This window comes from Nipponia nippon, unplaced genomic scaffold (assembly GCF_047370975.1).
Source record: "Nipponia nippon isolate SJK-2023a ecotype South Korea unplaced genomic scaffold, ASM4737097v1 scaffold_13, whole genome shotgun sequence".
Classification (NCBI taxonomy): Eukaryota; Metazoa; Chordata; class Aves; order Pelecaniformes; family Threskiornithidae; genus Nipponia; species Nipponia nippon.
The window spans coordinates 10,668,893-10,693,350 of record NW_028262324.1 but is presented as its reverse complement, the minus strand read 5'-3'; the positions used below and the strand labels follow the sequence as shown (position 1 = coordinate 10,693,350).

Below are 24,458 nucleotides of genomic sequence, written 5' to 3'. Positions count from 1 at the left end.
TGACAACTTTTACTTAGCTTAACAGCTTGTTCATCTTCCCTACTGTTCTCTCCAAATTACTATGGGCCATAGGACATGATCAACAACAACCAAATCAACCTACCCAGTGAAAGCACCACCAAAAAGCCCTCACGCAACTCATCCTGAGATTTGTATTTATGAAATGACACAAGTCCTTTATATTTTTCTAGTTACAGAGGCACCTCACAGTGTAGGGTAAAAGCAATTTAGTGTATCAGAATCATCTTTTTGATCAAACTTTGCTAGATAGCCGTTCAATTTATGAGCCTTCCTTAAGCAATCACAGATTCTCATTATGAGCCATTATTCACCAAATGCTTCAAATAAACAAACACAGCCTGGATGAAAACAGTTTGTGGTAACTTTTGCTTTAAACATTCATATTGTGTGTTCAGCCACTGAGGGTCATCCTTAAAGGTGGATTTTGCTCAGCAATGCTGCTGTCACCTAGTCACAGATGATAACGTAAATCCTGGTGTAAACAGCACTCCCCTGGTTTTATCAGCAGTTTAGAGGCATGTCTTTTTGTAGCACAGAATATCCCAGCTGAAGAGCTAGTGTTAAGACAAATACACACCAGCTCTTCCCATTTGTGCCACTTCCACCATTAGCAAGTGAATAATAGAAAAGTTCCTTTTTTTCAGAGCGACTCCCAGTTGTATTACAGTCAAGCCTACAAGTAAGACATTTTTACATTTGGCACATTTGGTAAAATAAAAAAGATCCAAAGCTACTTATAAATTCATGACAAATTAGCACGGAATAACTTCTAGGGCTACATTCGCAAATGCAGAGGAAGAATAGTAGATGGTGACACTGATTTCTATTCAAGAAGCCCCTGCTAGGTTAAGGTGTTCATCAGGAACATGGGAGACTTCTGGCTTGTCTACCTAAAGGAACATGAACTGTCAACTTTCACCACCCAGGACTGTAGCGTATCTCCTGCGTTACTGGGTGGTTAGTATGGAAAGTTCTCAGTTTTTCTTGTAGGATCTTGCCTCCTTGCATTAACAAATATGCTGTGTACCAAGAACTGCAGCCCAGGTGTCCCACTTGCTAGATGAACGTCCTAAGCTTATGTTACAGAAGGACTTTTATTCCCCTTATAAATAAAAACCCAGTGCCAGTAGAGGAAAGGCACAGCATTTTCCACCAAGCAATGGTTAAAGTACTCTCCCAGGAGGTAACATCACTTTCCCTGAAGCAGAGGAAGAAATCAAACATGGATCTCATGCATCTATTGTTCAGAAAGCCTCTCCCACCACAAGTCTCTCCCTTCCAAGAAATATGCAAGTATTTCATGTCTTACCAAAATGCTATTGTTTTGAATGAAAAAATAAAGCCAGAAAAAATACATTATTTTTGCCTACATCCCAATCGTTTCTCACCACAGAACTTTTTTTGGTATCTAAGACACAAGGTGCACTGGCTCCACAAGTGGAAGCAATAGTGCAGCTGTACTAACGCAAGACAGAAAATATCGGTTTTCCAAGTGTGCGTACATGGGCTTACTGCTTCTTAGACGTGTTTCTCAGGAAACCCCAACCTTTCTTCTCCCCTTCTCTACAAAAAGTTGTGAGGATGTCTTAATGAATGATTCCAGGATGAATGCATTCACATCAAAACATTTCCCTTTACTGTTGACATGAGAGAACGTTTTCTAAAATCTGTAAAAGTCAAGGAAAGGGGACACATCCACTTTTTTTCACTATAAAATAGTGAACTAGACTACATGGGGCCAGTCAGAAATCATATTCCTTCAGCTTCCCAAATTCTCTTGTCTCCCTTGCCTAGAACCTGTAACATGTCCACAGTCACCCTGGTAGAGTTGTGTTTTTTTCTGACTGAACCAGCTTATTCTATTTTTCCACTCCCAATTCAGTCCTCCTTGGTCAAAAGTTATCTTCAACACAGCTTAATAGCAAGAAACATTCCGCAAAGGCTGCATAGCATTATTTTGTTCTTAACATACTGGGAAATGAAGTGTGTGGGTTTTGGATTCTAGGATCCAGACCATCTGTTAAACCTATCAGAGGTTTGAATTCTAATTTGCTGTTGATTTAAAAATAGTCCCAGCATTACCCTGTCATTTTCTGTAAATTATATATTATTTAGTTTGCCATTTTTAAATATTATAGCATCTTCTTCTCTCTTCTCTTACGGTTTAATTTAGATTCCTTATCATCTGCACTAGTACCATTCTTCCCTCCCAGTAACTGATCCTCGCCTCTGTTCTATGCCAGGGAACCTACCAGACTACTCATAGCCTTGGAAGCTGGCTCAAAAACTAACGCTAATGTTATAAGCTGAACACAACTTCAGTACTGATGCAAGATATCATCTCTGTATAAAAAGAAAAAAACAACAAAAGTTTATTTATTCTGTGGATTTCATTAGTTTACCTATTGTCATCATACTAATAACATATCTTGCAGTAACTTGTATTACTACTTAAATGACCGGCAATCAAGGTATCAGTACCACCGTATTAAACTGACAAGATTCAGAAAAATTTTCCTAGAGAGACTCAATCCGCATTTTTCAGAATAAAGATGGATCTCATTCTCATATTTTGTCTTTTGCGATGGACTCAGCACATAGCATCATGGACTCTGCCATGGTATTGCCTTCTCAGTCTATCCCACAATGTTAAATGTGACCTATTTTCTCAGAATATAAACAAACGGTCTTCAGCCCACTCCTAATGAGCATGCAAAAAGCTAGTTCTGCCTGATATAATACTGGCCTTTTCTGCTGAAATAGCTATCAGCTAGAGCAACAAAAAACAGATAGTTTAGTTGTACTGCTGATTACCTGGATGCTTCTGTAAAGTCCTACAGAAATTGCTTTTATTTGTATTTACACACATCACAGAACTGAAAGTTGCTGTTCTCAAGCTCTGATTGCAGCAGGAGACAACGCAGGCTCACCCAGCAAACAGGAACAGAAACTGGGATTGATTTAGGTTTAAACAAAACCTGACACTGCAGTTCCCCACCGGCTCAGCTTAGTAAGGGATGATACAGCAGAGATTTGTGAAGATCAGGACTTTTTACACTTACTTGTTGTCTAACCCCAGCCAGGGAAAGACAGACTCAAGGTCCACATTTGATACTCTTTCTGAAAACAGTGGCGTATATCGATACGCCTGGCACATTCATGCCCCCTCGCTTCAGACACTTGATAGGGAAGAGTACTTGGCCCTAAAGGGAGTATGTGCATGCTCTAGCTTATTAATTATTTGTAAAACACACACGTCTAAAGCAGTAATTCTCAAACATGGCCAGCATACGATAAATTTATTTCTCATTACTCAGTTTATTTTGGTTTAGCTATCAAAACTGCAGCTGTCATGAATTTGCGTGGCTGCAGATGCGGGCACATTAAAAATTAATTATGTACAGTGGGTTACATACAAGCAGCTCCTGCCCGTATGAATTCACAGACTAAGCAAGACAATGGACAGGCAACAGGTGAAAAAAAAGAAGAAAAAACAAGGAAATAGTAATCTGACAATTCCTGGGAGTTTATTTAACACTTAAGACGATTTTTTTTTTTTTTTTTCTATTAGTAATCAAGCCCAAACTATGCTATCTTGGAGTTCTCATCCCTGCATGCGCAGAGCAACTTCACCTCTCAGGCACACTGAAACCAAACTCAAAACATCTGTGTAATATTCACTGAAGATAACTGACCTACTGCAAACTCTGTAATCCCCAAGACAGTTCTTTCCCCAATATCTAAGTTTTCCTATTACAGATGACTAAAAATTCAGAGATAATCACCAAAAATCAAAGTAAAGGGATGTTATTAGATGCAAAACCAGCACTACACCCCTCCACACACTGAAATCAACCACTGCCCCAAGTGCTTGGTACCCCTAAAGGTTTGAGCAATTTGTCTCATCAGAGTTTATAACAGTTCATAATGCAAAAAGCTTTTAATATCTTTAGAATTATAGACCTTAGTCCTTTAAAACGGCAAAGATCAAACGTCACGGTTTTGTCCTCTTGTACAGCAGCCTTAGAAAGGACATGCTTATTATTATGTGAAGTGTTTTGGGGATTACAACCAAGAACTATCATCTACTGACCCTAGCACTGGGAATGCCAAAAATTCTTGCCACTGAGCCTGTTAGTCACAGAGTCTCTGGACTGCAGACCAAGATTGGTGCATCTCCCAAAAGTTCAAATTACCGTATTTTTCCACATAATTTTAAATCTCCAGTTACAGATTTGAAGAATCTAACTCACTCTTCAGCCACTTTCTCTTTCCACGTCATAAAAACACAATGCAATCTGACAGAAGTACTTGTCCACATTTAATGAAGATGCATTTGGAGTCAGGACTGAGGCTTCTAGGAAATGTATCACAAGGAGTTCAATGTGGCTGGCTCCTACTGTGCTTCAGTGAAGCTCATGTGACAAAACACATCTATACTGACAAACAAGCTGCTAGGGAGAAATCACCAATGAAACAGTCATTTCACCCTGCCAATTATTCCAGGGAATTAAAGACCAAGAAAGTAAACAGAAAAAAAACAAAAGTGGAAAAATCCAAACAAGAACAGTACAGATAATGAGACCAGAGAAAACAAGCCATGCGGTAGTAAAACAGACAGTGGCCTCAACCTTCATAGAGAAGCAAATGGGACTTCACCACTTTCTCAGAGGGTTTTTAATTCCCTTCTTGGATCAACTCAATGTTACAGCAGCTTCTCCTAATACTTGATCTGCTGAACTTCAGCTGCACGCTGAAGGCTGGACCCACGAAAGCCACAGCGACTGGCGTTTGGCAGGCTTGCTCCGACGAACGCCGTACCCTGCCTGCTCAGCCTGCCGGCACGCTGCAGCTGGAGCAAGCTCCCACAGCTGCCCCCATCCTCATTCCTGAGCTGGTATTTGCTTAATGTCAGAGACAGACACAAGAGGGCTGTGGCAACACATGGTGGCGGCCTCCGGCAGACTCTTTAAACCATAAGTGTACATTAAGACTTTGTTTTGGCCAGACTCTCATTTGGGTGGTTTATTTTTACTACTTTTTAATTACTCTAATTGAAGGGGGAATATTTCCCTTCTTTTCTCCCATTCAGCTGCTTCACCTCCTCCCACCCGCTACTCCCTTTTGAGCCTCTGTCTGCAAACACCACTGTTAGTCATATTTCTGTGTTAAGCCGAAGGTTGGTTGGGCCTTCCCCCTCCCTTCAGTTCTGTTGGAAAATAGAGAACAGGCAAATTGCATTAACTCCCTTGGCTTGTAGGCTGACACACCCTACTACTCGTAAACACAGGGATTAGCTAAGTCCTTCTAATAAACAGAAGAGAGAAAAAAAGGTCTGTCCACTATTTGTTTAAGGGATTTTGTGTTTACAAAGGGGAGGGCCGCATATGTGAGCAAACCTGCTATTTAGCCCTGATTGAAGGAGGGTGAGAGTGGCCCAGAATGAGGAGAGAAAGGCACAACCACTCCACATAACCACTTGAACTTTAAGAGAGTCCCCTCTACATAAAGGCTGGCAACCATGCCCTGCACGGTCACCTTCACAATCCTTTATAGACCAGCATCTTTGCAACTCTTGGAAATAGTCTTTTTTCTGGAAACTACAGCTAGAACCCAGACCTGCACAGGAGTCTTGATAGGTAATTAACTGGTCTGATTTCATTGCTTTTGTGCATGCATCCAACGAAACAGCAGAAAGCAATGCTCCCCATTCTGGTAGATGAGAGAAGGCAAAATGCCTCTGTGCTCTCAGATTGTGTGGAAAGGAGCAGAATCACTCGGGAAGCATTCAGCACCTGCTTCGCTAACACAGAACAGGCTTCCAAATTCCCTGCAGATTTTTTGCTCAACATTTGATATCCATTTTTCACATCCAATTATTAATCTGCATATACTGAATTCTTTGTTTTCTGCAGATCTGCCTGATTATTTAAGCCTTGAAATAAGAAGGCAGAAAATGAGAGAAAATGAAGATCTGAGTCCCAGATGGATGATAAAACTGGGAGGGAGGTGGGGGCACACAGACTAAGTCATTATAATTCAGGATTTATTTCTTGTACCACAGCCTTACTAAACAAACATTTGGATCAGAAGAGGCAGGGTAGTTTGGGATTTAGTAGTGATTTCTGTGAATGACCCTGATTTATTCCAAGTTCTCAGCACTAAAGCCTCACATTTCAAGGTCTTCCCCATCCTCTGTTATTCAGGACTGTTGGCCTCATTTTACATTTCAACTCTTAGAGGAAGAACTGTACTTTAACAAATCTATCACTACTGATATAATGGAATGCCTTTTATTTTTAATGCTGTCAGGATATGCACTGTTATAGGCATTCCCAAAAACAGTGAAAGTGAAGAAGTCTACAAAATAATCTCAGAGATCAGTTTGTAAAGAGACACTTCTATGGATAACCTCAGGTTCTTCTGGCCAGGAGAATAAAACTCTCATGCGAATTTTTGTGTAAAACTGTCTTTTCACTAATGCCTTTTGAATTTTTACAAAACCCCCAAATAAACAAGTCCATTCCTCTTTTAAAATTGTTTTCATTTTCTGATAAGGAATCAGATCCTGAAAAGGTCAGAAGCAGTACTAGCAGATTAGTAGGTGCTTCCACTGATTGCAACTGGGTTATGCAAAACACATCTCATTTCCTTTGAGCTCTCAAGCCAAGGTCTGAATACAGAGAGTGAGCAAATATAGAAGCACAGCTGCTTTAAGCTTCCTCCGATCCTCACTCATAATGCATAAGTGGTGCTCCTGCACCAAACTGCACTGCGATCAAAACCAGCTGATCCTGAGTTTATCAGAATGCTACTGTTTAAATTGCACTTGAGTTTTTACATTTTCCCCTAGTATATTTTACGGGGGCCCTTGTAAATCTGATAAAATGTTGGAGCTGCTGTAGCTACTAAGTGCTGCTAGTGTTTCCCTTCACAATTTTTTTCTGATGCTCTCCACTGCCTCGTGTGGTCACTGGGGTTGAATGCCTTTAACTCAGCTCAAAAGGAATCCTTTATCTTGTTCTTTCCTTGTTTCAATGGATCAGACGGACACATATAATACCCTTTATGTGCATATTCCAGCACGCTTAGCACTCATTAAAATCAAATGAAATAAGAGAACATAAATTTCAAAGCAAGGCAAATAAAATAATTCTTTAATACTTGACTTAAACACACTCAACAACTCAAAACAACAACATGGGGCGGGGGGAATCCACTATTAGACTAATTCAACTTATTTGTTCTATCAGAGAAATCAAAAAAACTGGGGGCAAAGGCCTCACTAGCTAGATGGCATATAAGGTAACACACTGACTCACCTTGAGTAGTTTCAGGTCACATATAGCCAGCTTAATTCATGGAAAAGATGACATTTTTTAGTTCTGACCTTTAGGAACCATGTTAACAACTGCCTAGAAACTCTGAAGTGAGTGCTTAAGATCAGCTACCAATCTCCTAACCCTGCCTGGCTGCCTATGGACACAGCTCACTGTACTTCCATCACCCAGCCACCTGCATGGGCTGTGAGCCGATCTCTTCTGCGGAAAGAGCTCACGAGAGATTTCTTGCTGGCCTCGTGGTAAGTTCTAATGATCTGATGATCATCTGTGTTCAACAGAAAAGCACCTACCACATGCAGTGTGTTTAAGGTCAGATCATTAACATCCAGTTCAAATAATGCTGCTTAGAAACTGCTTGGACATCGGTTGCAGAAAACTTTCTTACTGTTATAACCCCCTTTAGCTCACAGGAGAATTTAGCAATAAGGTCATCTGCCATCGACTAGATTATAGGGTTTTCTGATGGCTGCAATGTGAAGCATGGGTCTTTTCAAGGCTACGTTGCATTCCAGCAGTGACTATTGGGTAATATTTACAGAAGCTGCTGTTTTAAGTGTGCAGTGATTGTGTACTCTGTTACTTCATAGCACTAAGTGTGTCTGGTTCACCTTACATGGCAGAGACAACAAGCAAAGCTGTTAAATTGTTCTCCTTGAACTTACAAACCTTTCCAAAGCAGCATCTCTGCTCATAAGCAGCTTTGCTCCAGCTGAAACGGCTCTGCTTATCCATGTTAAGCCTGCCATGCAGGAGACCATTTCCTCTTATTTTCCCCCCATAAAAAGTTAAATTATTTAAAAAAAAAAAAAAAAAGAAACGAAACATTTTCTTGAGTGGTTGCAGGTCACTCTGGATCAGTGAGGTTTAACTTTAGTGTGTTGTGATGAAATATTAATACCGAGTCAGTGTGTTTATTTCTTCAAGTGTCTGGAGCCGCTGAGTGTTTATGCCTCAAGATTAGCAGGAAGTGTGCCCATGCATAGCAGCCCCGTACTTAGAAAGTCCGAGATTTCAACATTTGAAGACTGTTCATGGCAAATCTGCTGCCTCGGACCGTGTGTCAGTTCTGCTGTGAGACAAAGAGTTGTTCCCACGAGATTTCAATCCCATAATGAACCAACGGATTGTCAGGTTAATAAGTGTTAGAAAGGCATGTCTCAGTCCCTTTGTTTCCACTGCAAAGTATTTGGACTTATCTGGAGCAAGCAAAATTAGGCCATAAACTTACCACCAGCAGCCAAGATGGTAAGAGGGTCCCAATTTATTCTTTGTGACAGCAAATACCCTCTGGTGAGGTATAGCTTGCTTTATGTTTCAGCATCCAAGACATTACCTGTTAAAAAGATAGAGAGAAATTCAGTTCTCTAAGTTTTAAAGAAAGTATATGAACTCATCACATGGTAAATGGACACCATTCAGTGGGTTATAAAAGACTTCCAGAGCACCTCTTGTGAGATGCAGCAACAGCAAACGCTCAGGGAGGTGGGGCCGGGAGAATTGTTTGCACAGAAGGCCGGGACGCCGCGGGTTGAACGAACGCCAGGAAATCTATAGCCTCCCTCAAACCCAGCCTGCACCAGTTCACTCCATAAACATGCAGGACAGGAAGCCACTTGCCTTTCCCATTTGAAAGGTTAGAAGGGTCCTAAAGGAAGGGCAAGCGTAGGAGCAAAGGCAAACGCAGAGGAAAAAGGATACTGCAACGTCCTGCCCCAGTTTCACAGTCTGTTTGGGGGCAGATCCACTTCCCCTGTTCCTACAACAAGTGGAAACAGGATTTGTGTTTTGGCTGAGAGTCTCTCTCGCGTCGTTTACATGGGGCCATCTCAGAATTAGTCGTCTTAGGCGGGTGTTTCTCCAAATGGATGAGTCACGAAACCAAGGTCCTGGCCCCACAGCAATGTTCAGTCTAGATTTCCTTGCTATAGTTTTCAGTCTGGCACTGACAATTAGTGCCAAAGCAGCTAGAGCTGCTTGAAAGGAAATGCAAGCTACTAGACCAATTTGGCTTTGCTGTACAGGAGGAAATACAGTACAATGCATTACAGTTTACTAGGCAGAGCAATTTTCCTGTAAACAGTAGCCCAAGATGCCTTTCAGAGTGAAATACAAAATGTTAGCATGGTGAGAGAAGAATTACCAGACACAGGGATTCTTATAGGACATAGGGAATCTCTGCATGTGCAGAGATTGATCGGAAAAAATTTACAACGCAGAAACCTAAGGGGATGCTGCTTGGCAAAGCTGCTGAGGAGATGGCTCACCCTGACAGCGATCGGACAAGACCGAGTGGACAGAGGGAAGCCAGCAGTAGTTGTCATGGGAGGGACACATAGGTGAGGTTTCTGAGGAAGGCCGAAGTTTCAGAACTGCTCGCTCTCACACAGGGAAGGACGAGGCAGGCTCAGAGCAGCAAAATCAGCCTGTTTGCTCCCATGTCTGTGCTCACACTTGGTGTTCAAGCCTGGCATATAGGTGATGTGAATATGGCATTTGACCTGGCTGAGTTTCATGTCTAGCGGATCCTTGCGGATTTTATATAGCAGAGTTTCCTGAAACACTTGAAGATGATTCAGTACTCCACCAACTGCAATCTAGTCTATATACACACTGGTGTAGAGGATTTTTAATTCTAGTCCAATTATGTAAGAAAAAAATTAATGGACATGATTAAAAAATTGATTATCTCTACTACCTTAAACGCGTAAGTCAATAAATATTCCTTTCTAAAAAATGATGCCAACTCCATGACATTATACACACCTCAGTATATATTAAACTAATTTATACCTGCAGTACACAGCTGTGTAAGTTTGAGAGCAAACAGAGATGATGCTGCAATCCTACAGAACTGTAATCATTAAGATAGCAGCACAGTATTCAGAATGGGGCTGGTTCTGCCCTTTTAATAATTCTTTTACATACCTGAAAAAGAGGGGAAAGGCAAATATTCATACCCCTTTAAGAGCCCCTCCAAAAATAAAGATATGTATGTAGACAGAAACACACACAAAGAGATTATCTCCACTTGACATAAACACTTGCAGTGTAAGTAGTGAGACACACACAGAAAGAGGAAAAAATAAATTAGATAAGTCATAATAGTACTATAATAAAACTATAAAGCAGGAGACTGCTCCAGGCATTTGACATGCATCTTGGCACTTTTAATGAGGGGGAAAAAAAGACTCAAAGTGCATCCTCAAGAGCTTATGTGTGCGCGTGTATGTGTGTGCATGTGAATGTGTGTGTAAGAGGGAGAGAAGGCGGTGATGGTTCTCAAGGGGGAGGAGGATGCTGTTCACCGAGGCCCATCAGGTAGCAGTAAATCTCCACCGTTGGGCGCACCCTGCCTTGCTCCTCACGCTACATTAGGCATGTTGTACTCCCTTTGGTTTATGGAGGGTTGTGGTGCTAAATGAGCTAGAACAAGAGCTGCAGTATCAGGGGATCTAGTGACTGTCTCTACCAAGCAGCTCCACTAAGTGAGGATTTCTCCATTTCCCTCTTCCTTGCTTAGGACTGTGCCAGAAAAAAAGTCAAACACCCACCTCCCCAACTCCTGCAAGGGATTTATGCACACCCCAAGTTTCTGGTTCTGTATTCTACATTCCAGGCTCTGGGAAAGGTGTCATTTATCTCAGCTGTCACCAAAATGCAGTTTTGTGACTTCTTTCTTAATTTGTTAGCCTCTACTTTGCAGAGAAGCAGAGCATCTGCAATTTCCTACCAAATCACTGGCATTTTTGGATGGATAGGGCACATGGCAGCATTCTTTGGAAAAGCAGAAATACATGCAAGCATACCTTAAACCCACGGATTGGAGTGTAACACTCAGAGCTGCTGCTGCCCTCTGGCATTCTCAGCCCCTCCTGGAATGAGCTTTCATCCTATCTCTCCCTCACTATCCTTCAGTTGCCTCTTGACCTTTCAGTATTTTAAATCAATTCATTTTCATTTTTTTACTATCTTTAACTAACAGCCACAGTTCAGGCCACCGCTGTATTATTTTCGTGCCGTAAAAGATGAAGAGCAAGTTTTGCACGAGCGCGTAGGCCATGCAGGAATATAGGTGGGCAAAAATCCAAAACCAAATCATTTGCCAGACATTCATAACATTTCAAAACATGTTTTCATGTCACATTGGGGCAAAAAATCAAAACATTTTAATAGAAAAAAGAAATGAGATGGGATGTGATAGTAAACCAGCAGTCTGTACATTTTTAACGTATTGAATGTGGATTCAAGTTCCTTCTGGAAACTAAAGATGCAGCTTCAGCCTTTGGTTTTCAAAGCACTCCGTTATGGGACTCTAATCTGTCTGATAGCTGCTGAATTCTGACCAATATTATGAAAACATCACTTTAACAATTGTACTGTTTTCTGCATTACAGAACAGATAGCTGGAGTGACAAAAACACACATAATAAGCAAACACAATCTGAACTAGACCTACAGGATGGTCAGCTTAGTATTAACTACCACATCTCAGAGAATTCATTGTGTTTTTGTCAAAATCTAACCAATGCGTAGCTATAGATGAAGAGCAAATAGAAAGTTAGTAATTGAGAAAGTCAAAAAATAAACTTCATTTTACCACCACTGACTCCAAGATCTTGGATATCACATGCAGTTCTAGTTGCCTTAGAGAAATGTAAGAGCAGAATTACAAAAAGTTCAACAGAAAAAGCAACAGGGTTGAACAGAGGTGTAGAGGAAGGACTAGACAGACTAAACAAGCTCCTAGAAAAGAGGGATGACTAAGGAGGGATTACAATAGAGGTCTGCAAAAACACAGATCAGTAACAACTACATCAACCATATGAGGACAGTTACTAGGAAATGGTTACTCACCGGTTCTAATCAAGCAAGAACTAGGGATTACCCAAGGAAATAGACAGAGGGCTTCAAGCTACAAAACAAAGGATCTTTTCATCCTATACGTATTTAAACTCGCACTTGTTGCTAAGGGATGTCCTGAAGTCCAAAAAATATAAGCACTTTGTAAAAAAAGGAATTAGAGCGTTTCATGAGGACGGGTTGGCCCACATGGACAATAACAAGTATTTTCTAGGAGCCTGGGGTAGATCAGGACATGCAATCATTGTCTTATTGCAGCAAAGGGAGCACCTATCTTGGATATCCCATGCTTTTGCAGCAAAGCTTGGTGTAATTGCAAGATCAAAGTAATCAAACATAGCACAAACTACCCGTCTGCCTCCCTAAACACAGGCAGGCACCCTCAGATGTGTGGAGGAAAGTCAGTCAACTGCGGGACACCCGAGTTTCAACTGAGCATAGGAGGTTGTAGCTTGTAGCCTCCTGTGCTCCCCCCTTTATCTGAGAATGCCAGGACTTTCCCTTGCTCAGCATGAAGACTTTCTGGAGCTGTATGTTTGTTGGACACATATGACATGGTATCTAGAAAGCCAAACTGCTAACCAACACCACCACCAAGTAGACTTTTAACGTAAGTTTATATATATCAGGAATCACAATTTCAGGAATGAAAAAATAGTATAAATCTTTAAAATGCCTGCCCCAGCTCTGATATGAACCCAATTTTGTTGGTACTGGGAAAGAAAAAGGAAATGTATTTCATAGTTACCCTAGTACCCTGTCATAATCCAAAGACCCAGCATGGAGAAAACGGTCGCAGAGGTTTAGTTCTGGTTTCTTCCCACTCTCACAATGCCATTTGTTCATGCAGAAGAAATATTCCCTACAAATACACAACTTATTGCATATCTTGATGGCTATAATCACCCATATGGAGGGCATTATGATAGCCCACCAGGACAAAAATAAGGAAAATGATTTAGAGGCAATGCTTAGCAGAACATATAGTATCCCACCCCCTTGTTTCCTGACCATCTTGGTGAGAAGGTATTTGCTTGATTGCTTTAAGAAGTTCTTGGCCACACCTCATTTAACTTATTTTCCAGATCAATCAGGTCAAGTCCCTTAAAAATCCCCTCAGGTTGCCTTTTAAACATTGACTTGTTGCCTTTTAAGCAAACAAAATAGACGTTTCCTTTTCAGCTGGCATGAGCTGGAGTCCAGATGCAGGGCTCCAACCCAAAAACAGCATTCAGCAAAGGACCCACATACCAAGCAGGATGACTGATTTTTGCCTGGACTTCCCCTCCCCTTTTTCTCCTGCCTTGGGAAATATTTGGGATGCACAAGTAGACAGCCTTTTTTAGACATTGCCTGCTTCTAGGAAGAAAGGAGTGGGTGAATGGATACAATAGGCCCAGAAAGCAGAGCTGTTTAATCAAAACCAGTCACGAACAAAAGAAATCCAAGGAGCCCAGGAGAATAATTATATTTCACACATCAATTAACATTCTTTCGCTGCCACTTAAGAAATCCCATTTAATTGCCCTGCCTAAGTCCTGACTGTATAAGATGTCGTACAGAAGGTGAATTGGCTGCAGCAGAGGGTGCCATATTATAGGAAGCATACAAAGCTGTATCAGTAGAAAGTCTGTCTTTCTGGTGTGTTAACCCTGCCTGTTCACTTGCATGGATAGCACTAATGCGTACTTAGCCTTAACAGGATCACAGGCAGTGATCCAAAATCTAATCTCAGCCACCCTACAGTACTTACAGTGTCAGCTCTTTATATTCATATCACAATAGCAGCTAAAGCCTTCAAGAGTTCTATATAAACATAACAAGACACTTTCTCCCTGATAATCTTAAAGGCAAGGAAAAGGAAGCATGCCTTCACTAAAGGCAGGGAACAGAGCCTTGGACAGATCGAGCAATTTAATTAAGCAAGGTCATGAGAGAAGAGCTAGGAAGTGGCCTCAGATCTCTGAGTCTCAGTTTCTTAATATCAGTTGTTTTTTTTTTCACTGGGATTTCTAAATACTACAGTAACAGAAAAAAGCGATCTTCTTCATTCTCAAATCCATTTTTCATTTAAAGGAGAGTTTGGGAAAGGTCAACATGCCCAGTGTTTTGCAAACATAAAATATATTTTTCCAATGCATAGAAACATCAGAAAAGAAAGAGTCTGAAAGCTAAGCAAACCATTTCTACTGGAAAACCCATGAAAAAGCAAGCCAAAATACTTTTATGATTATTTATTGGAACACATTTAAACATTACATGGGTGGCAAGTCAACGAGCATCCTCTGCCGGCCCTCTGGGTCACACCACAGGCATCCTCAGCAGCCCAGCAGAGAAACAAACCTTTACTCCCATCACACAGCAACCCACCTCCTTCTGGGGTAAGATTTTGTAGCATTTGTTGTTTGCTTTTTACTAATTAGACTACATTTTTCAGAGGTCCTGAAATCCCCTATGCTGCCATTCCTGTAGGAGCACAGACCTGTCTCACACAGCAAAACTTCACAGTAGCCAGCACCGCGGCTTGCACCAAAGAGTTAAGCCAGGATGGTTCACATTTGGCATTTCTTCTGCCTTGCCCCAAATTCTGCCAAAAAGGACTTTGACTGTGTAATTGCATCTGCAGGGGCACTTCTACCAGCATAAGTGTGTTGATTTGACATCCAACTCCTACTTCTTCCATCATCTTAAACAATTATGCCAACAAAACTTTTATATTTAGTATAAGCCTCAAATATAGACTGGGTAATATATAACATCTAATGATTCAAAGCACACTAACACCAGAATATCTACAGAATTACAGAATTTAACCCAGCTACCCAGAAAAATAATTTTTAAAAGTCTTACAGGAAAAATAAACTAACTTCTCTCCATTTAGTAAGGATAACGAAAGTTGAATTGCTCAGTGTGTCTTTATTGGGTGCTATATATGTGATAAAGGAAAACCGTATTAAAGATACAGCATGTTGTTATTTTTAAGTCATGTGATTTTCTGTCACTAAGAAATAACAGATTTTATTGAACAAAATAGTTAAAAATATATGGATTGTGACAGCCACCAAAAATGAGTAAACAGGAAATAATGAAAATTTTTTCCTCTTCTTTGAAGTGGAGGCACTTTTTTTCACCTAAAAAAAATACTAAATAGATTTAAATTAACTGAAAACACTACTACTTTTTTTTTTATTAATTGCATGATCCTTCCACAAAGTATTTGACTCCTTAGGCAGTCTCGCCATATGGACTTAAAAGCCTCCACGGATGGACTGCAGCTCCACCATAGATCTGTTTCAAATCAGCTCTCTATGCTGAGTGTCTACAGAAGGAGCTATTTATGAAAAGGGACTTAGGAACTTCTGGTTTGAACGTACTGATTTTTTTTAAAGTAGCTTGCCAATAAATTTTACTTGCTTTTATCAAATAAGAATTATTATTGTTATAATTATTCATTTCTTCTTAACATAATTCCATGCCAATTTTTATAACTAAGAGGTGGGTTTTTTAAACCAAAAAAAATATTTTTTTTATTTATAAAACACATCTTTAGAGCACAGAACAAACATTATATAAAACTTAATTAGCTACAAAATTGAGCTACAGAAAATACAATGTCTCCACTTTGTTCATGAGGAGAGTGACACAGAGGATAAATCTCCTATTCAAAGCCCTCTGGTAGTTTTTTTTTGACAGGAGCAAGATTATAACTAAGGAGTTCCTTGCTCCCCATCCAGCACTGACTCTGTGAATTCATGCTGCCTTCACAAGCTTCATAAAGTTTCACTGTGCAGTGCAAGTTTGTTGAATTGAATATAATCTCTCTGTTGCATCAAAATCAGTATTTTAAACAGGCCAGCTGGCTCCCCTCCTGACATTAAATCATGCCAGGCTCCCTGCTGCATTTCAATAGTTAACACACACACACATAGTGCTCTTTCTCTGAATTGTCGTATCTTCCTGCGCAACTACTGGGGAGGAGGGAAGCTAGGAAGATGAGAAAGCAAATGCAAAGGAAGACATGTGAAGTAGTAAGTCACTGGGCTGGTGATGCCATAAGACATTGTGGTTAGGCAAAAAGCATTCAGAACTAAGCACTATGTGAAATTTAAGGTGGTCATTACAGCCACAGTGCCCATACAGGACAAGGTGGAGTCTGAGCACACTGGTAACACTCAGAGCAGTGCCTGCCCCAGGCCGTATCAGATGCAGGAGCCTGCAAAAAGGATGCACGCAACAGCTGTGCTCCCGTGCCCTCTGCAAAAATACCATCCTAGACACTCACAGGTTATAGATTGGCTTTAAGTTTCATAGCCATCCTACAACACTTCGTAGCCACAGTAACAACAGGTCTGGATATCTCATTTCTACATTTAAGTGTCCAGATCCGTTCTGAGTCTGACCCATTTGCTGCCGTGAATGGTATCCTGAAGTCAACAGGAACTGAGCTCATGCTTAATGTTTAGCATAACCTAAAGTGATGTCTTTGAAGAAGGAAGAGAGAGGCTTCGGATCTGATTCACAGAGGTACTAAGGTGCTTGTGCTGTTTGTTTAATAAACCTGTAGAAAGTAAACAGAAAGGAACGCCAGGCATCACTTGAGAAAACTAAAGCAAAAGATGAACTTTTACCATCATTAATGAGGGTGAATTAAAATAGCAGAAAGGGCCACCATGCTGTTCCTTTTTTACTAGACAAATGCAGACCAGCTTTAAGGTGATACATACCTACTAAACCATTAAAGCTTATTTTCACACGTAGCCAACATTTTTGCAGATGCTATTTTACATCTGCAGTTTCATCACTGAGACATGCAACTGCTTGTCTTACCCTATATACCTACCCTTCGTAGTCACAAGCCTTGTTACTGTTATTTCTGAAAACAGACTGCAAAGGCAAAAATGGAAGTAAACTTTTTGTGAATACAAAACCATATCATGCAAAGCTCAGGCAAGATTAGTGCTGGCAAAAAAAAAAAAAAAAAAAAAAAAAAAGGAGATCATTTCTTTGAACCTCAAGTACGAGTGATTTGTTAAGTCAGCATTGTAGTAGATTAGCAAGTGAGAGTTTCCAAACCTGAGGTGCAACACTGATACTAGCAGAAATTTCTTAGTAATAAAGTATCTTTCTTCAAATCCGCAGCAGAATTTTATAGGCTGCCTCTTCAGTAACACAGACTATTGCAAGCACGTCAAACGTGCCCTGTATCTTCAGTGACTTTCAGTAAAAGATCTAATCAATCTGCATCTCTGTCCTCATCTGAAAGGCGCTCAATGCCTGGAAAAAATCTCAAAATTTGAAATGAAGGCTGCAATAGCTAACAAATACCACCAGGAATTAAAGACCACCACGATCCCTACTGCCTTCAGTACTACATTCAGAGCACCTTTCCACCTTCCTTCTCAAATATAAGCACAGAGTGGCACAAACATTTAAAAACAAGCAGAGAAACACAAAGCCTCCAAACAGGCTTTCTGAACAGTAGAGAATGCAGCCAGAAATAAGTCCCTTCCAAACAAAGGATAAGATTAATAAACCTGTGACACATGAGTCTTATCTCTCAAGGCACTATAGTAAGACACTTGGAACTACACTAATGAGGCATATATAAGGAACGGGACAGAAAAGAAGGATGGTTTAATGGCTGAAGAGCTTCACTGGGAATTGGAATGTTTGTTTTGTATTTTCAATTTGCTACAGACCTCCTGGATGAAACCAGACCAGTTACTTAATTTGCCCATCATTTTTTTAAGCAGCATAATGGCAATAGCTCTTCTTTCCCCATCCCTGCGTGTCCCTTTTCAAAATCTCATTTTCTTTTTTTTCTTACAGATTGGACTGTAAGCTCTCTAGGACCATCCCACTGTACATCATAGACAACACGCCTTCAGTCAAAACACTGTTGAACTGCAAAGATTTTTGATTACACTTTTTTCAGTAAACCAGCTTAGAAATCTGTTGATCACAACTCGATTTCTCCATTTATTATTATTTGTTACTAAAATCTGTTTTATTAACATACTTATTCATACAGAGTAAGTTTTCAGACTATTTCTTAGTGAAAACAGCACTATTCTTTTTTTTTTCCTCAACATTTTTTAAACCCAAACTGGCCTCTAATGTGCAGCTCCTGTATCGGGATACACCTCCCTCTGATTTAGAAAAAGACTCGATTCTCCTCACTATTGGTTGTTCAGAAAAACAGCCATGGCCTGCTGTAGTCAGATCAAGGCCAGCGAAGGCTGGCATCGCATGCCAGGAGTCTGGACCAAAGCCCAGTCATGTTTGAGCTATTAGAGATCTAAGAATGTAAAGGGAGACAGAAGCAAATGAAAAGAAAAAATAAATAAATAAAGGAAGGTGTTTAGAGGAGGGCTGGGAAAAGAAAAAATACAGGCCCTACTGGAGATTAAAACTTTGTTCAGTGTCCAAAATTCAAAAGCAGCTCTTCTGTGGGTTGGCTCCTGCTTCTCTACAAACAAGTTGGCCCTGCTTACAACCTGTATTAATTTATACAGCCACCAGCAGTGCCAGAACCCATACAAATCCCTGCCCTGCTGTTTGCCGAATGTTTAAGAGGCAGATCATTTTGAGTGAATTGCTGGTTGGCCACTTGTCAATGATCTCCTTTCAGCTACTCAGGACACCTCTCTCCCTCCCCACGGCCCGTTCCCCAGCAGAAAACGGTGCCGCTGTCCTGCCTGGGACAACCCTGGCTGAGTAACCCCGGAGGCATCCAGGCTCACCACGGAATGTCCCCGACGTGCGGAGGGAGCCCAGTCTCATGGCCAGCCCCTCCGTGCATCCTGATAAAGCAGCGAGACACAGGAGGAGAAATATGCACAGGGGGAAAAGGACGGGATCACCCTCTCTGCTCCCCCACGCAGACTCTTCACTTGCAAACCAGTTAAAAGCCATTTTCAAACACTCACCCTCACTCAGAACGAACGCAGTGTGATTCTAATTAGCCTTCAACACTTTTTATTCATTATCTTTATTACGTGGCATACTGAGGTCACCACTGTTTGAATTATGCGAGAGTGTGGAATGACTGCCTGGTGGATTGCTGTTAGGGACTGAGCTCCGCTCCTGAGAGCTTTCTCTCTCTCTCAAATAGAAGAAAAAGAATTTACTATTTTAGCAGGTAATTGTAAGCAAATTTATGCACCTTATAGCCACCGAGTGTGGGCACGTGCAACTTGTGTGAATTACAAGACTATAACGTATGTACAACATCCTAGGGTGCTACACAAGATTGATTACCCAGACAAGTTGAAAGCCATTGACTTCTCCCCACTCCATGCAAAGACATAAGAAGATCAAGCCACTTACTTTAAAATAACCGAACAGGTGATCAGCCACTTCCATTCCCACTCTGCTCATAGCGGATATAACATCAGACCCGCTGATGCCTTTGAGGATACACATTACAAAGCACCATTTCTTTTCAGAACATAGGTCTATTTTTTCTTTATCACTGCTAAATTTCTGCATTACTTTTTTCCAGGTTACTCCTACTAATGAGCACCTATGAGGTTCAGACTGCTTCTCTCCAAAAGCATTCAGGTGGGTTTACCCAAAATCAGTTCAGTTTTCTTGTTTGTTTTCCAAACTGCTGATTCTTTCTGTATTCTCTTTGTACTGTTCTGCCTTCCTTACAGTTAGTGTAAATACATACCTAAAAAAATGAACAATTCAGTGCAAGAGAGTCATTAAACACTAGGCAACGACAGATGCCAGAATAAGGACAGATTAGCAGACAGTAAATTACTTAATTACACCTCTGTTAATGTAACGTTAGCGTTATGACCGAGGTCCCGAAATTTAGCCATGCAATTTCAGCTGGACATTTCACTTTTTCAGAAACATTCCTGTTCTCGCCTTGGTTTGGGACCAACATTTTAAGTGGCTGAGGAGCACGTTAAAAAATCATGCACATCAGTAGTTTTCTTGGTGAATTCAGAAGAGTACAGGCAATTACACATAGCATTCAAATTTTGTAGTGGAATCATCAACTGTAAGTCTAACATACAATTTCAAGTGTCCTGTTGTTAACTAAATAAATACATCAAATTGTGCAAACAAAAACAATGATGTGACAGGCAGCACAACAACATGCCAGTGAATCACCTACAGTTGCAGAACTGCTGAAGAAATCCATTAAAAAAATGAACAAATCAATAACATAATGAACTTTTCTACTTCATCATATACCAATCAGGACACTAACAAGAATTAAATTGGTAAAAATATTTGGAACTAGGAAAAGACTCATTTCTTATGATCAGGAGAGAACTGTTCACTCTAGCATAGGCAGTAGAAGCTGCTACATTTGGGGCTCCAGTTACTACATTGACAAAGCAAGGAAACCAATGTCCTTCAAGAGCCAAATCAGGCTTCCAGATTACTGCATCACGTGTGGTCTTTATGGAAACCCAGCTATTACCCCAATTTTGGACATTATCAAAGATGCTATATAATAATACCTTTTGCTGGTATAAAAACATTTGAATTGTAACAAAACCATGAAAAAGACTCAACATAAGCCATACTGCCTGGGAAGCAGGCAAAGACAGCCATTCAGCGATCTTCCAGAAAGCAGAGCGAGCCTAACACAAGGAATCAGGGTATGAAGTCAATATGCATCACCGCTTCAGGCACACCTAACTGGGGCTGCATTTGCATTTATGCAATCAAGCGGTGTATTAGCAGTTCTGCTTAGCCCTAAGTTCCATAAAAAATAATTAGGAAAAGAGGGAAAAAAAGGAGAGCCACTCCACTGTTTTGAAGACTGATTTGCACGCACTAGAGCCATGAGTCTAATTAGCATGAGAGGAGATCTCATGGGGGTACAGGCTCAATGTCTGCTTGTTTGAGGCACGGCTCTTAAACCGCCCCTCTGCTGCAGCAGCTCAGAGAATATCCCAGGGATTCCCTACGCACCAACAGGGATCAGAGCTAACACCAGGTATTTTCAGTCTGCTTTTCACAGGCTTTTATACTTTTTTTTTACTTTTGTAAACATGTTTCCAAAATCTCACTAGCAAACTTAACCCCTTTGCCAGAGCAAGAGATGTTTTTATTTTAGGCTTGTCAAACAATTACATTGCAGTCAGTTACAGCAGAGAGGCAGCAAACCTGAATAAAAAGTTGGGGATGGATAATCTTCTGGGGTCCCTGCAACTGAGAGAAGGTTGGGGTCCCTGATGTTCAGGTATGATTCTCCCTCAATTTCCAGGGTGAATTTTATATGCCATAGAGCCCTGGCCTCCAGCTGCTTCTCTAAAAGGTGTTGGTGCACTATAGATTGTGTCATGCCTGCCATATCTGTATGAATGTTACACTACACCAGGCTTCCAAAATTATACTAAAATAGATATTAAAATAATATATCCTATATTAAATAATATTTAGTTAACTATCTTTCTTCCATGCTGACTGCAGAAATAAAACTATTTTTAAGACCATGTTAAGAAATTGCATGAAAAGTAGTTACATCTGGCACAGAGTACACCAATGCCACTTGCTCTATAAAAATACAGAAACAAGCTTGACTCCCCAAATTTTGCAATGGTTCACCTAAGTTGCGTGTACTGATGCACTAGTGTAAAGTTCATGAAACTACAGTAGCGATCCAGGATTTGGGCATTTGCGCTTAGAAAACACACAGGTTATTTTTGCGATTCACCTGTTTATTCCTATTTGCTACTAGCAGCTTCTTCAGAATTTGCACCACTAAAGAACTTTTAATGTTTATTGAGTCCTTATGAAGCAGAAGCAGCTCTGGAAGACTTCTGCACTTACTCTTACAGCTGTTACATTGTCACAGACCGTAAAATTCACACTTTGCTGACACAATTACGAGCTTGGAGACAGCATCTTGCACAACTGGATTGACAGTGCAAAAGCACATCTGCTTCTATTTTGATAACTATCTTCACAAAAGAATCCTTTTTCCCTTTCAAAAGTAAAGCTTCATACTTAGAACATAATGCAAAATGTAGCAGAGTTAACATGGGAAATGCAGGTCTGTGATTAGCAACTCCTTTTGAAATATCTTCCAGCATCAACTTGGAAAAAGTAATCCCCTAAGTAGCACAAACTACACAATGAGATATCATTAAGGGCATAAATGGGGCATAACTTCAATACAGATCCCATCTCAAATATCATCAATATAGTCATTTCTTCAAAGAAGTTAGGAAAAACCACCCAGCCTTTTTTGCACGTGCAAAAGTTGCAGTGCTCAATGTGAGCTTGAGTTGCGGAGAGTTTCAGAGTCCAGGTTTGAAATACATTGTAGTTCTTAGAAATGTTTTTTCTCGCCACTTGGAAAGCATTGGATTATGTGCGTGTGGTTTTTTCATTCTACAGCTTGGTTTTCGGAGGTTTTTTTTGCTCTCACATAATGCAAAAGAAATTGCTGGATTGACTTTGCTCAATATTTTGGGGAGACCATAATTTTTGACAGTCACCAAGAAACAAAAATTTCAGCCTAATAGGTAATTTTTTCCAAAGGTCCTAAGCACTAAAACCAGTGTCATAATGGAAGATGTTTTGCAACCTTAACTGCAGAGCGGTTGCTCCTGGCGCCTGCTCTATTACACGGACCTTCAGAGATACATATAGTGAAAAGGCACTATAGATTACAGTTGATCTTTTTTCCTCTTTTTTTGACTAAAATTATATGCTGTAGTCCATCAGATGAGTTCCCTGGCTAGAGCTGTATCTGAAGGAAACTTTGTCCTCACACTGCAAAAGGAAACCAAAAATAGAGGCCTTGGCAGTCTGGGGCTTTCCTAGCAGCCCACTTATAATGAACATAGGAAAGGACATGGTGGCCTACTTTTAAAAGGATGTTTCTGCCAAGTCACAAAATAATAAGAAAAAGAATATATGGTATAACCAAAAAAATAAATATCTTTAGGTTATGGAAATTATGACTGATGACATCTCTTGCCCCTCTTGCCTGTGATCTATTTGAACATATACAAGACCTTAATTATAGACTTGCAGTAAATGATCAAGCTTAAAGCATGCTCTCAGCCTGAACAGAGGAACAATCCAAGCGTAGGAACCGAGTTCTATTAAGCAGAAGTATCAAGGTACTGGAGGGGACGCTGAACCCAGGAAAGAGGTTGAGTCAAAAGTACCAACATATGTCCTGTTGCCTTTGAGGCCTGTGGCCTCTTAGGGCCAACGCATTCCCACATACCAAGTTTCTATTAAGTCATGTGCCTTGGAAACCAAAAAACTAGCCTTCCCTGATATACTTGCAAACCTGAAAATGCAGTAAAAGAAAATGGCAAAAAAGACCAAGTTCCTTGATATAAATATGAAATACTGAAGCCAGCAGAATTATTCCACATGCTTGCACCTTCCCAAGCCGAAAACATCCTCTATCTTCCTCACAAAGTAAATGCTTTTCCCTTAAGTAAAGCATGATAGAGAGAGACATGTCACTATCAAATAAACAGGGCGCTCTTTTTCAAGACTACGTCATTTGGGGGGGTCTGACTTGAGACATCTTGAAGGAACTCTAGTCTCAGAAATCACATGCTCCTGCTCTATGGAAGTCAGATTACTTTAAAGCATTAATTTGAACAATCAAAGACCAAGGTGCTTAAGCATGCAGCTTTTCTGCAGGTCTCAGGCCAGAAGGATAAGCCATGTCACTACTCTTCCATGCTGAAGAAACCTCTTTGCTCCTACAGTACCTTAGAGTGCATAATAACATGTGCACTAATACGATCGGTAATTTTCCTTCTAAAGAGGACCAGTTAGAAGAAAAATATTTGTAGAGTACTTATCTCTCCCTGACACAAGGAATCGGACAGAAGAAGTTAGCTCATAGCACTGAAGGTAAATCTTGTTAACAATGTGCCGCACATACAGGGAGAGCTAAAAACAAATATTCTGGTAAAATGTGAGAGGGTTTGTTTTGGTTTTTGTTGTTTTGTTTTGTTATTTTGAAAAACCTGAATGTTTTAATGAAATATGCCTGTTCAGTGCCTCCCAACAGAAACAGAACAGGGAGTACAAAAACCCTAAAAACTCTAGCTCAAATTAAAGTTCTCAGGACTCCTGAAATTGCTCTTAGGGCCCAGCCAGGCTCAAGGAAAGGAGGTGTCCATGTCTGGAAGCAATGTTAATTTTTAAATAGAGAACATCTGATTTTTTCAAACCACTCTTTACTTTTCTCTCTATAGGAAGATGCTATTTCTATTTACTATTATT

General features: G+C 40.4%; 1 long non-coding RNA gene across 1 annotated transcript in view; it reads right to left on the bottom strand.

Annotated features, from left to right (window-relative positions):
• LOC148056542 (uncharacterized) overlaps window positions 1-24,458 on the bottom strand; it is a 74,598-nt gene that overhangs the window by 24,765 nt on the left and 25,375 nt on the right. The window contains exon 2 of the long non-coding RNA XR_015702916.1: window positions 8,593-8,697. This is a non-coding gene — a long non-coding RNA (uncharacterized LOC148056542). The remainder of the gene's footprint in view (window positions 1-8,592; window positions 8,698-24,458) is intronic.